At 44.3% G+C, this 15,058-nt stretch overlaps 1 long non-coding RNA gene across 1 annotated transcript in view; it reads left to right on the top strand.

The window, feature by feature from the left end:
- The window catches only part of LOC122551450, a 37,443-nt gene extending 26,237 nt beyond the window's left edge, over window positions 1-11,206 (top strand). Inside the window, exon 3 of the long non-coding RNA XR_006312105.1 lies at window positions 11,096-11,206. This is a non-coding gene — a long non-coding RNA (uncharacterized LOC122551450). The remainder of the gene's footprint in view (window positions 1-11,095) is intronic.
- The last annotated feature ends 3,852 nt before the right edge of the window (window positions 11,207-15,058 follow it).

The raw sequence follows: 15,058 nt of genomic DNA, 5'->3' as shown, positions 1-15,058 counted from the left end.
TAATCCATAAATAATAATTAGTAAATAAAAGCTGGATTTATCTTAAATTTTAGTAGTGTGTCTGAATAACTGCCTGCAATTCAAGATTTGGAGATGCCGGTGTTGGACTGGGGTGTACAAAGTTAAAAATAACACAACACCAGGTTATAGTCCAACAGGTTTAATTGGAAGCACACTAGCTTTCGGAGCGACGCTCCTTCATCAGGTGATAGATGATGTCATCACCTGATGAAGGAGTGTCGCTCCGAAAGCTAGTGTGCTTCCAATTAAACCTGTTGGACTATAACCTGGTGTTGTGTGATTTTTAACTCTGTAGGGGTTGGCATTGAAAACTACAAATAAGAGCTTGGCCTTTTAAATTTGAAGCATATACTGAAGCATTCCATAATCTTCCAGGGAGAGAGATCATGTACACATAGGAACATCCAACTATTTAGCTGCATTGTTGTCAAGTTTGATTTCAACAAGAACTTTTAATTAAGGTCAAATATTAAATATCCCAAGTGCCACATTTTGAGCTTTCTGAGTTTACTGAGGGCAGATGAAGTGTGGTCCTGCCCTGAGTTTAAATCGATCTAAAGAGTCAGTTTCATTACAGTTATCTGGGATTTTCTGTAAATGTGGAAACTTGAGCTCAGAATAATTAATCGGAAACTTCTGTCTGAGTTTGTCAGTTCTCAGACCAGTTAGTCAGGTGCTTATGTCCCTGTGAATACTTGAGGTGTTTTGGTTCAAGGAAGATGGAGGTTTCTTGACCAAGAGCTGGGTTTTGAGTCCAGTTTAAAGTCTGCCTCATATTTTTGTAAATATAATCTTTCTGTCTTTTGTTTGTTATTTAAATACTTTTGAGTTTCTCGATGAGTGGTCTGGTCTGGTCTGATTGCATTCAATACAGTTTGGTTTTAGTAGTGTGTCTGAATAACTGCCTGCAGTTTAAGATTTGGAGATGCCGGTGTTGGACTGGTGTTGGATTTGATTTATTCATTAACCCAGCGTCCTTGCCCTGCCTAGTGGTATATCTCTGTTGAACCTGAAGCATTTAAAGGAGTTATTTTGAGAACTTAATTAGATGAGTGCAACCAAATTGAACAAATGTAGAATTATCTAAACACTTTTAAAACTTCAACATTGGTAATGATGAAGGGACAGAGATGAAAGACAAGGACATGACAGATGTGCTGTGAGGATACAGATCATTTGCAGTAAATGTGATCATACACAAGGCAAGCAGGAATGAAAATATCTGTCTCTGAGCAGTATGTAAGAAAGCTTGAGCATTATCTAGGGAAGGTGAAGAGAGAGGTGTCATTTTGTGATATAATTTCTTATGTTGATAGCAAGGTATAAACAAGGGATTGAAATCAACCAAAGCCTCAGAGTTCCTAGCATACACACCATATTACATTTCATGTGGAAACAGTGATAGCATTAGCAAACTGAAAAAGAACATTGTTATTTTAGAACAGCTCAATATCACTTTCAGAAGAGCTGCAAGAAGCAATTGACAACAGCAGAGAGAGAGAAAAATTACAAATCTAGTTAACCAAAGGAAAGTCAGGGTGTTTTCATATCAAAAACATGTGAAGTAAACATAGATTAGATTCCCTACAGTGTGGAAAAAGGCCCTTCAGACCAGTTTGAGCCAAAGGGCCTGTGTCCATGCTGTAGGACTCTATGACACTTGGGCTGTGTGGGTATTGCTGCCTGTTCCTAGTTGCCCATGAGAAGGTAATGGTGAACTGTCTTTCTAAACCACTGTAGTCTATGTGCCTCAGGTAGACCCACAATGTCTTTAGGGAGAGAATTCCAGGATTTTGTCTCAGCAACAGTGAAGGAACAATGAGTCAAGATGATGAGTGGCTTGGAGCTGTTACCTCCACCTGTAGGTGGTGTTATGTTACCATGTATCTATTTCCCTTGTCCTTCTCGATGGCAGTGGTTGTAGGTTTGGAAGATGCTACTAAGGATCCTTAGTAAATTTCTACAGTGTGTCTTGTAGACAGCGTATATTGCTTCTGCTGAGCGTCAGTGGTGAAGGGAGTGGAGGCTTTTGGATATGGTGCTAATCAAGTGGGTTGCTTTGCCCTGGATAGTGTTAAGCTTCTTGGTTTGGATCTGCACCATCCAGGCAAGTGGGGAGTATTCCATCACTTTCCTTTGTAGATAGGCTATGGGAATCAGGAAGTGAGTTACTTGCTGTAGTATTCCTAGCCTCTGACTTGCTCTTGTTTACATGATAAGTCCAGTTGAGTTTCTGGTCAACAGTAACCCCAAGGACCAGAAGAGAAAATGCTGGAAAATCTCAGCAGGTCTGGCAGCGTCTGTAAGGAGAGGAAAGAGCTGACGTTTCAAGTCTAACCGACCCTCTGTCAAAACTTTGTCTCCTTACAGATGCTGCCAGACCTGCTGAGATTTTCCAGCATTTTCTCTTTTGCTTTCAGATTCCAGCATCCACAGTAATTTGCTTTTATCCAGTGAGTAACCCCAAGGATGTTGACAATGGGGAACTCAGTGAAGGTAACACCATTGAATGTCAAGAGGTGATGGTTAGATTATCTCTTATTGGAGATGGTCATTGTCTGGCATTTGTGTGATGCGCTTGTTACTTGCTATTTGTCAGCCCAAGTCTGGATATTGTCCACATCTTGTTGCATTTGAACATGTACTGCCTCAGTATCTGAGGAGTGGTGAATGGTGCTGAACATTGTATAGTCATCGGCAAACATCCCCATTTCTGTCCCAATGGTGAAAAGAAGGGAATTGATGAAGCAGCTGAAGGTGGTGCGGCCTTGGACACTATTGTGACAATCTCCTGCAGAGATGCCCTCAGCTGAGGTGACTGACCTCCAACAACCACAACCATCTTCCTGCGTGCCAGGTGTGACTCCTAGGCATTAAAGTCCTTTTGAAAAATTCAAGTATATTTATTGACTGAGATCTTGTCTACTTTGGGTTCCTTTTTTTAGGAAATTCAATAAGACTCATGACAAACAAAAAACTAGAGTAGAAACGAAAGAACACACAGGGTGAATGAATGGCTTGAGAGATGGTGCAGGAGGGAGGGGTTCTGATTTTTGAGACACTGGGGCCAGTTTTTGGGGGAGGTGGGACTACTATAAATCAGACGATCTACACCTGGGCAGCATTAGAACCAATGTCCTCGGGCTGCTTTTACTAATGCTGTTGAGGAGACGGGGGTGGGAACCAAATGAGAAGGTTAGTGGACAATAAGGAGTTAGTAACTAAAGCTTGTGAGGAACTAGATGATGAAGTCAGCATGACTAAGGGGAAGAGTAGTCAGGGAGCAGATGATGAATGCAAAGGGGCAGGTGGTCTGAGGTGCATTTGTTTTAATGCGAGATGTGTAGTAGGCAAGGTGGATGAACCTGGAGCTTGGATTAGTACCTGTTATTGCTATTACTGAGACTTGGTTGGGGGAAGGGCATAATTGGCAACTAAATATCCCAGGATATAGATGCTTCAGGGGGGATCGAGAGGAAGGTAAAAGAGGTGGAGGAGTTGCATTACTGTTCAGAGAGGATATCACAGCTGTGCTGAAGGAGGACACTATGGGGGACTCGAGCAGTGAGGCAATATGGGCAGAGCTCAGAAATAGGAAGGGGGCGGTAACAATGTTGGGGCTGTACTACAGGCCTCCCAACAGCAAGCATGAGATAGAGGTACAAATAAGTAAACAGAATATGGAAAGATGTAGGAGCAACAGGGTGGTGGTGATGGGAGATTTTAATTTTCCGAACATTGTCTGAGATCACTTAGTGTTAGACATTTAGATGGAGCAGAATTTGTAAGGAGCATCCAGGAGGGTTTTATAGAGCCGTATGTAAATAGTCCAACTCAGGAAAGGGCCATACTGGACCTGGTGTTGGGGAATGAGCCCAGCCAGGTGGTTAAAGTTTCAGTTGGGCATTACTTTGGGAATAGTGATCACAATTCCGTAAGTTATAGAATATCATGGACAAAGACGAGAGTGGTCCTAAAGAAAGAGTGCTAAATTGGGGAAGGTCAACTGTAGCAAAATTCATCAGGAGCTGGGGAATGTGGATTGGGAGCAGCTGTTTGAAGGTAAATCCACATTTGATATGAGGGAAGCTTTTATAGAGAGGTTGATTAGAGTTCAGGAGAGATATGTTCTTGTGAAAATGAGGGATAGAAATGGCAACATTAGGGAACCGTGGATGACAGGTGAAATTGTGAGACTAGCGAAGAGGCAAAGAGAAGCATGCGTAAGGTCTAGGTGACTGAAGACAGACAAAACTTTGGAAGAATATCAGGAAAGTAGGACCAATCTGAAATGAGGAATTAAGAGGGCTAAAAGGCGTCACAAAATATCTTTAGCAAACAGGGTTAAGGAAAATGTCAAAGCCTTTTAGTCATATATAAGGAACAAGAGGGTAACTAGAGAAAAGGTCAGCCCACTAAAAGACAAAGGAAGTAAGTTATGCGTGGAATTAGAGAAAATGAGTGAGTTTCTTAATGAGGACTTGGCATCAGTATTCACTGAGAAGAGTGACATGATGGTTGTTGAGGTTAGGGATAGATGTTTGATTATTCTGGGTCAAATCTGCATAAGGAGGGAAAAGTGTTGAATATTCTTAAAGACATTAAGGTGAACAAGTTTCCAGGTCTGGATGGGACCTATCCCAAGTTACCGAGGGAAGCAAGAGAAGAAATAGCTGGGGCCTTAACAAATCTTTGCTAGCAAGGTTTGAGAAGATTTGTAGCTCAGGTTGAGGTTCTGGTTGAGCTTCATCTGGAGGCTCACTGATGATGTTTCCCAGTATGGTGACAAAATGCCTGAAACCGAGATATCTTTGCAGCATCCTTGAACACAGGTGAGGTCTTGGAGGACTGGAAAATTGCTAATGTTGACCCTTGATTAAGAAGGGGAGCAGGGATAATTCAGGTAATTATAGACTGGTGAGCCTGATGTTATGGTAGGGAAGCTGCTGGAGAAGGTGCTGAGGGATAGGATCTATTCCCGTTTGGAAGAAAACGGGCTTATCAGTGATAGGCAGCATGGTTTTGTGATGGGAAGGTCATGTCTTACCAACTTAATAAAATTCTTTGAGGAAGTGACAAAGTTAATTGATGAGGGAAGGGCTGTATGTGTCATATACATGGACTTCAGTAAGGCGTTTGATAAGGTTCCCCTTGGTAGGCTGATGGAGAAAGTGATGTCGTTGTGGTTCTGTTCGCCGAGCTGGAAATTTTTATTGCAAGAGCACTGGGCAGAAATCACATCGCGTCAACACCGACCTGCGGCCTTCGCGATTCGGCATTCATGCAGGAACCGGAGTTGTTCGTATGTGGCGCTTAGGCGGTTAGCGCAGGATTCCCATTTCCCAGCTTGTCTTAGCGTCTCTCGCCCGTAGGTGTTCAAAGTTTGGGTGAAGATTTGTAGCTCGGGTGCTCGTTGTTGTGGCCGCAGGTCGGTGTTGACGCGATGTGATTTCTGCCCAGTGCTCTTGCAACAAAAATTCCCAGCTCTGCGAACAGAACCACAACAACGAGCACCCGAGCTACAAATCTTCTCACAGACTTTGAAAGTGATGCCGCATAGGGTCCAGGGTATACGAGCTAGATGGATAGAGAACTGGCAGGGCAGCAGCAGACAGATTAGTTGTGGAAGGAAGTTTCTCAAAATGGAGAACTGTGACCAGTGGTGTTCCACAGGGATCTGTGCAGGGACCACTGTTGTTTGTCATATATATAAATGATCTAAAGGAAGGTATAGGTGGTCTAATTAGCAAGTTTGCAGATGACACTAAGATTGGTGGAGTAGCAGATAGTGATGGGGACTGTCAGAGAATACTGCACAATATAGATAGATTGGAGAGTTGGGCGGAGAAATGGCAGTTGAAGTTCAATCTGGGCAAATGAGAGGTGATGCATTTTGGAAGATCCAATTCAAGAGCGAACTATGCGGTAAATGGAAAAGCCTTGGGGAAAATTGATGTAAAAAGAGATCTGGGTGTTCAGGTCCATTGTACCCTGAAGGTGGCAACACAGGTCGATAGAGTGGTCAAGAAGGCATAGCGCATGCTTTCCTTCATCAGACAGGGTATTGAGTAGAAGAGGTGGCACATCATGTTACAGTTGTATTAGACTTTGGTTCAGCCACATTTGGAATAACGCGTGCACTTCTGGTCACCACATTGCCAAAAGATTGTGGATGCTTTGGGGAGGATGTAGAGGAGGTTCACCAGGATGTTGCCTGGTTTGGAGGGTGCTAGCTGTGAAGGGGGGTTGAGTAGATTAGGATTATTTTCATTAGAAAGATGGAGGTTGATGGGGGGAACCTGATTGAGGTCTACAAAATCATAAGAGGTATAGACACGGTGGATAGCAAGAAGCTTTTTCCCAGAGTAGAGGCTTCAATTACTAGGGGTCACAAGTTCAAGGTAAGAGGAGAAAGGTTTAAGGGTGATATGCATGCCAAATTCTTTATGTAAACGGTGGCATGTGCCTGGAACGTGTTGCCTGTGGAGGTGGTAGGGGTGGGAATGATAGCATCATTTACGATGTATCTAGACAGATACATGAAAGGGCAGGGAACAGAGGGATACAGATCCTTAGAAAATAGGCGACACTTTAGATCAAGGATCTGAATTGGCACAGGCTTGCAGGGCTGAAGGGCCTGTTCCTGTGCTATAATTTTCTTTGTTCTTAGTTGTTATTTTAACTGGCTAATAACTAGAATATAATTTCTGTTCCAGATTTTTTAAATGGCTTTACTGAGGCAAGATTCCATTATCTTTCATAGCATAAAGGTTAGATTAATTGTTCTTTTGTTTTGTTTATTTATGGGATGTGGGATTTAATGATGAGGCCAGCATTTATTGCCCATCCCTAATTGCCCGGAGACCAGTCAAGAGCTGACCACATTCCTGTGGGTCTGAAGTCATACGTCGGCCAGAGTTCCTTCTCAGCAAAGTTCTCTCTCAGCTGCTCTGAGGATCTGTGCTTGCTGACTGGTGTGCTAGTACCATTCCTAGCATTGACATCTGATTGCAGAAAGTGAGGACTGCAGATGCTGGAGATCCAAGTCAAGAATGTGGTGCTGGTAAAGTACAGCAGGTCAGGCAGAATCTGAGGAACAGGAGAATTGTCATTTTGGGCATAAGCCCTTCCTGTTGAAGGGCTTATGCCCGAAATGTTGATTCTTCTGCTCCTCGGATGCTACCTGACCTGCTGTGCTTTTCCAGCACCACACTCTCAACTCTGCAGAAGTCAGTGCTGCACATGGACCACTGCGCGGACAAAACAAAACGAACAGCAACGTTGCAGATAAGGAAGGCAAATTCCCTTCCCTAAAGGACATTAATGACCCAAATGGGTTCTCATAACCATTGACAGTGGTCACCATTAGACTAGCATATTCTTCCAGATTCTTCCAGAATTCAAATTTCACCATCTGTCATGGCTTGATTCAAATCCACGTCCCCAGGACATTAGCCTGTGGTTCTAGATTGCTGATCTATTCATACTACAACAATGTCACTGTCTCCACTGTCATTAAATACAAAAATCAAATGGCTACCTGACAGTCAGCTGGGACTGCTATGTTTTCTGATACACATGTTACTGACGGATAATAAAGCTGGCCAAGCCAGCCCATGCATGTATGCCATGAATGAAAACAAAATTGTGCCTGTGCTGGTTTTTGGTCAGAACAAACATACCCACACTATTCCAGTACAATATTGTATAATCAGTCCTAAACACACAAACATGAAGCCCACATCATTCCTTGACGTGTTGTATGTCAGTCAATTGTCTTGAATGAATAAGAATCAAATTCCATTGCACGGAACGCTGCTCAACTTCAATTTTCTTGCTTTGTAGCAATGAGACCAACTCTCCCCACCCCCACACGCTCTTGCCTGCCCTGTTTTACCAGCAGCACAGAGCTGGAAGCTAATGGCTTTGATACAGGTGGTCAGTTCCTGAAACAGAACGACTGTTGCACAGGGCAATCAGGGAGAGTGACTTGATGTTGCTGGGAACACAGACATTAAGGGTGCTCAATCAGGAGCTTTGTAATCTTGCAGCGACCATCTACGTGTTAAGAACATTGCAGAGCTGGGCATGCATATAGAGAGGGTCACATGCCTGCCGTGGTTCCTCAATCTTTACAGTGTCTGACTTCATTGAGAATTTCACTGAGACATAAGGAACAAGGGTTAAGGACAATGAAGAAAGGGTTGTAACTTTACCTTCCAGTTTGACGGCTGCAGAAAGACACAGAATGAAGAGCCCCAAGCTGCTCACCCTCTCCATTGTCTCCACGGCTTTTGATTACTGAGTGCTTGATTTCCTCTCTGATAAATGAAAAGACAGGAAGAGGTCTGTGTGGGCAGATGCAAGCCAATGCAAGTCTGAGATATTTGTCTTTGTGAACAGGGCTTTTGAAGGGGAATTATTCTGAGTGTTAGGAGAGGTAGTATCAATGCACTGCCTCTCACCTATCATTACTCCCTGCTTCATCAGGCCAGTACGTAATCCCAGAATTTCATCAGGCCACGGCATTCCAGTCTGCTATGAGCTTGTGAAGTTCAATTAGCTGACATATTGGTTAAGCCCTTAAGTGGAAATGATGGATATACTTTGACAATGCATCAGGGTGAGTCTACCTTCTTTCAACCTGTCAACCCGAGGAAGGAGTGGGTGCTCCAAAGGTTTGCGGTTTCGAATAAACGTATTGGACCATAACCGGGTGTCGTGTGATTTTTGATTCTGTCCACCCCAGTGCAACACTGGAACCTCCACATTAGACTATCCCAGTGCTGTCACTAATACACTGTGCAGTGATTCGCAGAGCTGGATGTAGATTTGGGCAAAGTTTAAGGGACACACACTCAAACTCAGAAGGGAAAACTGGACAGACACAGAGTGCAAATAAATAGGATCACTTCAAGGGGACATGACAATAGGGCTGCAAACACGTCTTTAAAAAAGTATAAAAGGTATCTTAAGGGTCTTTGTCAAAGCTGATGGTACAGAGAATTAGAAGAAAGTAATAAAAACAAAGAGAAAAGGAGACCCCCAGTCAATGCTTAAATCTGTCAATGATGGGACAACCCAACATCTAATGTTCTTCTTGATGACCCTGAAGTGGAGACAATGTTGTGTAGAATCAATAACATGATAACGTTACAGTGGGAGGCCATTCAGACTGTTGTGCCTATGTCAGCTACCTACATTAGTTCAGATATTCTGTCCTATCCCTCAAACCTTTTTCATATTTTTTTTAATCCCAGGAGTTTTATCCAATTCCCCTTTGAACGAGATATTCATGAGGATGGTTGCCTTGTGCACCAATCAAGGGCACCTCCTCAATAGCCCACACGGTGTCGAGGAAGCATCAATAGCTTCAGTGAGAGAGTTGAGCAGCTGTGTTCCTAGCTGCATGGCCTCTTCCTGTTGGCACACGCTAACAAATGGCACCCCTTGCAGCAGATGGCATTGCTTTGGCTTTCTGTAATTCAGGTCTGGGTGTGGGCAGTGCGTGTTGACAGGTAGTTTGACCTGACCACCACAGGCTAAGGCAAAGAAAGGGAACTGAAGCTATCTTGGCAGAAGAGCGCAGTAAACTGGGAGCAGTCTGTCTCTGGAGGAGCGCCAGTTTTAATGGGTAGTCGTTGGAGGATTTGCCTGCATTCATCACCTCACTGCCACGTGTTGGCCCTGGAAAATAGCACCATATTCGAAAAGAATGGTTTCATGTGTTGGCTTTGGAAGTCGTTCAACAGCCCGACAGGCCACAATGTGTACACTTCCCTAACCATTTCTGCATCAACTGACAGGGTGGCAGGTCCTATACAGTCAGCAGATTGTGGAGGCTTCAGCAGGGTCTGGAGCTGGCAACCCACACACACTGGATCCTGGCACCCCAGTAAATATTAGCCTGGAATGCACTATCAGGGCTTCTCATTGGCTGAACCCTCACTCACTCAGAGTCGGCAGTAAAATCTAAAGCTCACTCCAATGAGAAAATTGTCATTCCTCAAAGCTGCTCCATTAAAAACCCAATGACCTGTTGCCTGCCCTCTAGGTGTTGGATTTGGATGGGAATGTCACCATGTGAATGGAGTTAATGGCTATTCTTTAAGTGAGATCATGGATCTTCTATATAGAGTCATAGAGATGTACAGCGCAGAAGCAGACCCTTCGGTCCAACCTGTCCATGCCAATCAGATATCCTAACGCAATCTAGTCCCACCTGCCAGCACCCGGCCCATATCCCTCCAAACCCTTCCTATTCATATACCCATCCAAGTGCCTTTTAAATGTTGCAATTGTACCAGTCTCCACCACTTCCTCTGGCAGCTCATTCCATACATGTACCACCCTCTGTGTGAAAACATTGCCCCTTAGGTCTCTTTATATCTTTCCCCTCTCACCCTAAACCTATGGCCTCTAGTTCTGGACTCCCCCACACCAGGGAAAAGACTTTGTCTATTTATCCTATCCATACTCTTCAATCTCAGATTCAAAGTGCCTTTTTGACAGGCCAGATGGAGTCTGCAATGGAGTAAGAGAACTCATTGGCCAGTATTGAGGAGAGTGTGCACACCCTGGAAAGCCAATCTACATCTGGTTTGGAACAGTTAAATTGCTTAGCAACATCTGGGTGGCACGGTGGCACAGTGGTTAGCACTGCTGCCTCATAGCGCCAGAGACCCGGGTTCAATTCCCGCCTCAGGCGACTGACTGTGTGGAGTTTGCACGTTCTCCCCGTGTCTGCGTGGGTTTCCTCCGGGTGCTCCGGTTTCCTCCCACAGTCCAAAGATGTGCAGGGTCAGGTGAATTGGCCATACTAAATTGCCCGTAGTGTTAGGTAAGGGGTAAATGTAGGGGATGGGTGGGTTTCGCTTCGGCGGGTCGGTGTGGACTTGTTGGGCCGAAGGGCCTGTTTCCACACTGTAATCTAATCTAATCTAATCCAAAACAGATCCAATCAAAATAAGCGTCTGGTTAAATGGTCACTGCTTCTAATGGAGGTCTAATGCAGCAGCTTCAGTGATCATAGAACCAGTCTTTAACAAAATTTGTTCTGGACTTCAATCCTTAGGTTTTCGCAAGACCTTGGCCAGACTGAGAGCCTGTACAGACTTGGCCAACATTGTCTATCTCATACGCTGCAGGAAAGGATGCCCTGAGGCATGGTACATTGATGTGACCAAGCAGACGCTATGACAAGGGATGAATGGACACCGTATAACAATCACCAGACAGGTGTGTTTCCCTCCCAGTCAGGGAACACTTCAGCCGTCAAGGACATTCAGATCTTCAGGTGACCATCCTCCAAGGCGGACTTCGGGACAGGCAACAACGCAAAGTGGTCGAGCAGAGGCTGGTAGTCAAGTTCAGTATCCATGGGAATGGCCTCAACCGGGACCTTGGGTTCAAGGCACACTACATCTCTATCACACACATGCACACGCACTCGCACACACACACACTCTTACATACTCATACACTCACTCAGAACTTCTCTCATACACAAGCTCTCTCTCATACACACAAACATACACCCACCACATTCACACCCACGCATGCATCCTCTCACAGGCTTATACTCCATCACAGTCTCACACACAAGCTTGCCAAGCTTACACACGTGCAAACACACACTTTTACTTGCACTCACACTCACACGCTCACACTCACATGCACACACTCTCTCTCTCTCTCTCGCCTGCAGATGCACACGTGTATAAGTCTATGGGGTGAATTTGTAATTGCAGATGCATTTTAGTTTGCTCAAAGAATGCACAGCTTGGAGGCAGTCAATGCAGGCGGTCAATCCATGTAATATTTTGTAAATGCCACTTTGGAAAGAGAACCAATCTGACTAAAGATTGGGATACAGACACATTCTAATCTCACACCTTTAATACAATGTCTGAGCTGAGATGTCATCTTTATTTTATAAAACCTTAAGTTTTCTTGAGAATGTGACTTAAAAGAAATTCTTGGATTTACATATTAATGAATGAAACTTGCAACCCATTCTAAAAGATAAAAGAGTTTACAATCTAGGTTTGTTCAAAATATCATTTCAGTTGCATGACACTGTAATTTTTTGCTATAAATTCTGTGTCTTATGGCCCTGCTTTACAAACACCTGATGAAGGAGCAGCGCTCCGAAAGCTAATGCTTTTGAATCAACCCGTTGGACTATAATCTGGCGTTGTGTGATTTTTAACTTTGTTCACCCTAGTCCAACATTGGCTCCTGCATACTTGCAATTGTAGTTATTTAAGGATTTCAGAAGTGTGCTACAATTAATATTCATTAGAGTTTGTACCAATGGGTGAGACTGCCAACTTATTGAGTCATAGAGATGTACAGCATGGAAACAGACCCTTCGGTCCAACCCGTCCATGCCGACCAGATATCCCAACCCAATCTAGTCCCACCTGCCAGCACCCAGCCCATATCTCTCCAAATCCATCCAGATGCCTCTTAAATGTTGCAATTGTACCAGCCTCCACCACATCCTCTGGCAGCTCATTCCGTACATGTACCACCCTCTGTGTGAAAAAGTTGTCCCCTAGGTCTCTTTTATATCTTTTCCCTCTCACCCTAAACATTATCCTGTGTAATATTAAGATGGACAATGGAGAACATTTTACAAGGTCATTTTATGAAGTCACAGCTTGCTACTTATCTAGGTGATGTGCTAATAACAGGGAAGACAAATAAGGTGTACTTAGAGAACCTGGACGTAGTCCTTAGACATTTCTCCCAGTTGAGTGTATGTCCTGGAAGGGAAAAATGTGTATTCCACGCACCCCAACTGACTTACCGGGGCTACAGAGTCGACAAGACCGAGTAACATCTGTTGGAAGGTAAAATGAGGGTGATCAAATGTGCCCCAGCTCCATGTCTGTACCAGAATTTAGGTCTTTCCTTGTGCTGGTGAATTATTATGTAATGTTCATACATAACCTCACCTCCACCTGACACCTTTGCATCAACTCCTGATAAAGGGTCAACCTTGGAAACGGTTGTGTGGCCAAGCCATAGCCTTCAGGGACGTGAAGCAATAGCTATCATCTTCTTCAGCATTGGCACACTGTGATCCCAAGTGAGATCTAGTATTGACATGTGATGCCTCCCCGTGAGGCATTGGGGTAATGTCAGCTCATAGGTGGCCCAGTGGAGAGGAACTCCCCATAGCGTGTGCATCCAGGACGTTGGTTAATGTAGGGTATAAAAACGGCCAGATAGAGAAGGAAGGTTTAGTGGTAATTTCTGGGTGTCAGCAAGTTCAACCAATACTTTAATGGATGTACATTTGTAATAATAAGGAACCATAAACTCCTGCTAGGTCTACTTAGAGAGAACAAGGCTACGCAGCCCTTCCTTTGGGCCAAATTCAGCAGTGGGCTCTAATACTAAGTTCAGACAAGTTGGAACACTGTCTGAGAGGCCAAGTTACATGCGGATGCATTGAGCAGCCTCCCACTGGCAGATAGACTACTGGTGGTACCGCCACTGGAAGGATTCGTAATGGTTTTTAATTTTTCTAGACATACTTCCAGTCACAGTTGACAATATCAGACTTTGGACTCAGAAGGATCTAGTCCTGGCAAAACTGACACAACTAGTGGTGATGAGGGAAGCTAAAGTGCCATCACAATCAGAATTGAATCTGGAGAGACCAGATTGCATATTATTAAGCTGAGCAAGAGTGATTGTCCCGAGCAAAGGTCGTGGACAGACACTGGCTGAACTGCACCAGGGTCATCCAGGGGTTTCTAAAATGAAGATGTTGGTGAGAAGTTATGTCTGGTGGCCAGCACTGGATGTTGGTGGGCAATGCCCAGAGTTCCAACAAGAATAAAAAATTACCGCCAGCAGCACCCCCACATTCGTGGGAATTGCCAGGTAAACACCCGACTCGGTTACACATTCACTATGCAGGTCCTTTCATAGACTCAATGTTCTTAGGCATTGTGGATGCCCACTCAAAGTGGCTGAACATGCACACAGTTCATTCGTCAAACAGGGGGATGATGATAAAAAAACTGCGTGCATCTTTTGCAATGCGTGGATTCCCAGATGTGTTGATCATAGATAATGGGCCGTCATTTCCCAGCAAGGAAATTGAATATTTCCAAAATTCAAACCGCTTTTGGGGGGACAGAAAAGTACAGCTCCATACCATCATGTTAGAACGAGCAGTCCAAAATTGAAGGCAGGTTTAAAGAATCAGTTAAAAATCACACAACACCAGGTAATAGTCCAACAGGTAAATTTGGAAGCACTAGCATTTGGATCGCTGCTTCTTCTTGAGATACCTGGAGATAGAGTAGAGCTCCAAAAGCTAGTGCTTCCAAATAAACCTGTTAGACTATAACCTGGTGTTGTATGATTTTTAACTTTGACCACCCCAGTCCAACACCGGCTTCTCCAAGTTAAAGAATCAGCCGACAGTTCACTAGATACCAAACTGCCCCGGTTCCCATTTGATTATAGGACAATGCCTCATGCAACTGAAGGGATAGCTCCAGCAGAGTTGCTGATGCGGAGTAGACTTTGCACCAGGTTGCATCTGATCTTCCTGGACTGGGGGTGGAGAGGGTGAAATGGCATCAGGAACACCATTGTCAGACACAAGGCTCTGCTAAGTGAGAGGGATAGTTTACTTCAGGTGATGAAAGTTGGTGTAGGAACCATGGCAATAGCCCTGCATGGATAAGAAGCATGGTTGATGTGAGGTCAGGTCTCCAGATGTATAAAGTTCGGGGAGGTGTGACGGTCCTAAACAAGTATGTGGACCACATGAAAGCTGCAAATTCTTAAATGATGCAGGAGCAAAATGTGCCCGGCTCCTTAAATGACTTTCGGAAGGCATTGCGTTCACCCTGTCCATCAAACATTCAGGTACCTCAGAATCTGATATGGACAAGGTGGATGTCTCCAGTTCAATGCCTTTGCTGCCTAAAGAAGAGAATGAATGTCTTCCAAGATCCTCTGGGTGCAAGATGTGAGCCATTGTGCACCAACACATCACCCGTATCCA

This window comes from Chiloscyllium plagiosum, chromosome 7 (assembly GCF_004010195.1).
Source record: "Chiloscyllium plagiosum isolate BGI_BamShark_2017 chromosome 7, ASM401019v2, whole genome shotgun sequence".
NCBI classification, from domain to species: domain Eukaryota; kingdom Metazoa; phylum Chordata; class Chondrichthyes; order Orectolobiformes; family Hemiscylliidae; genus Chiloscyllium; species Chiloscyllium plagiosum.
This window is presented reverse-complemented; position numbering and strand designations above follow the sequence as displayed.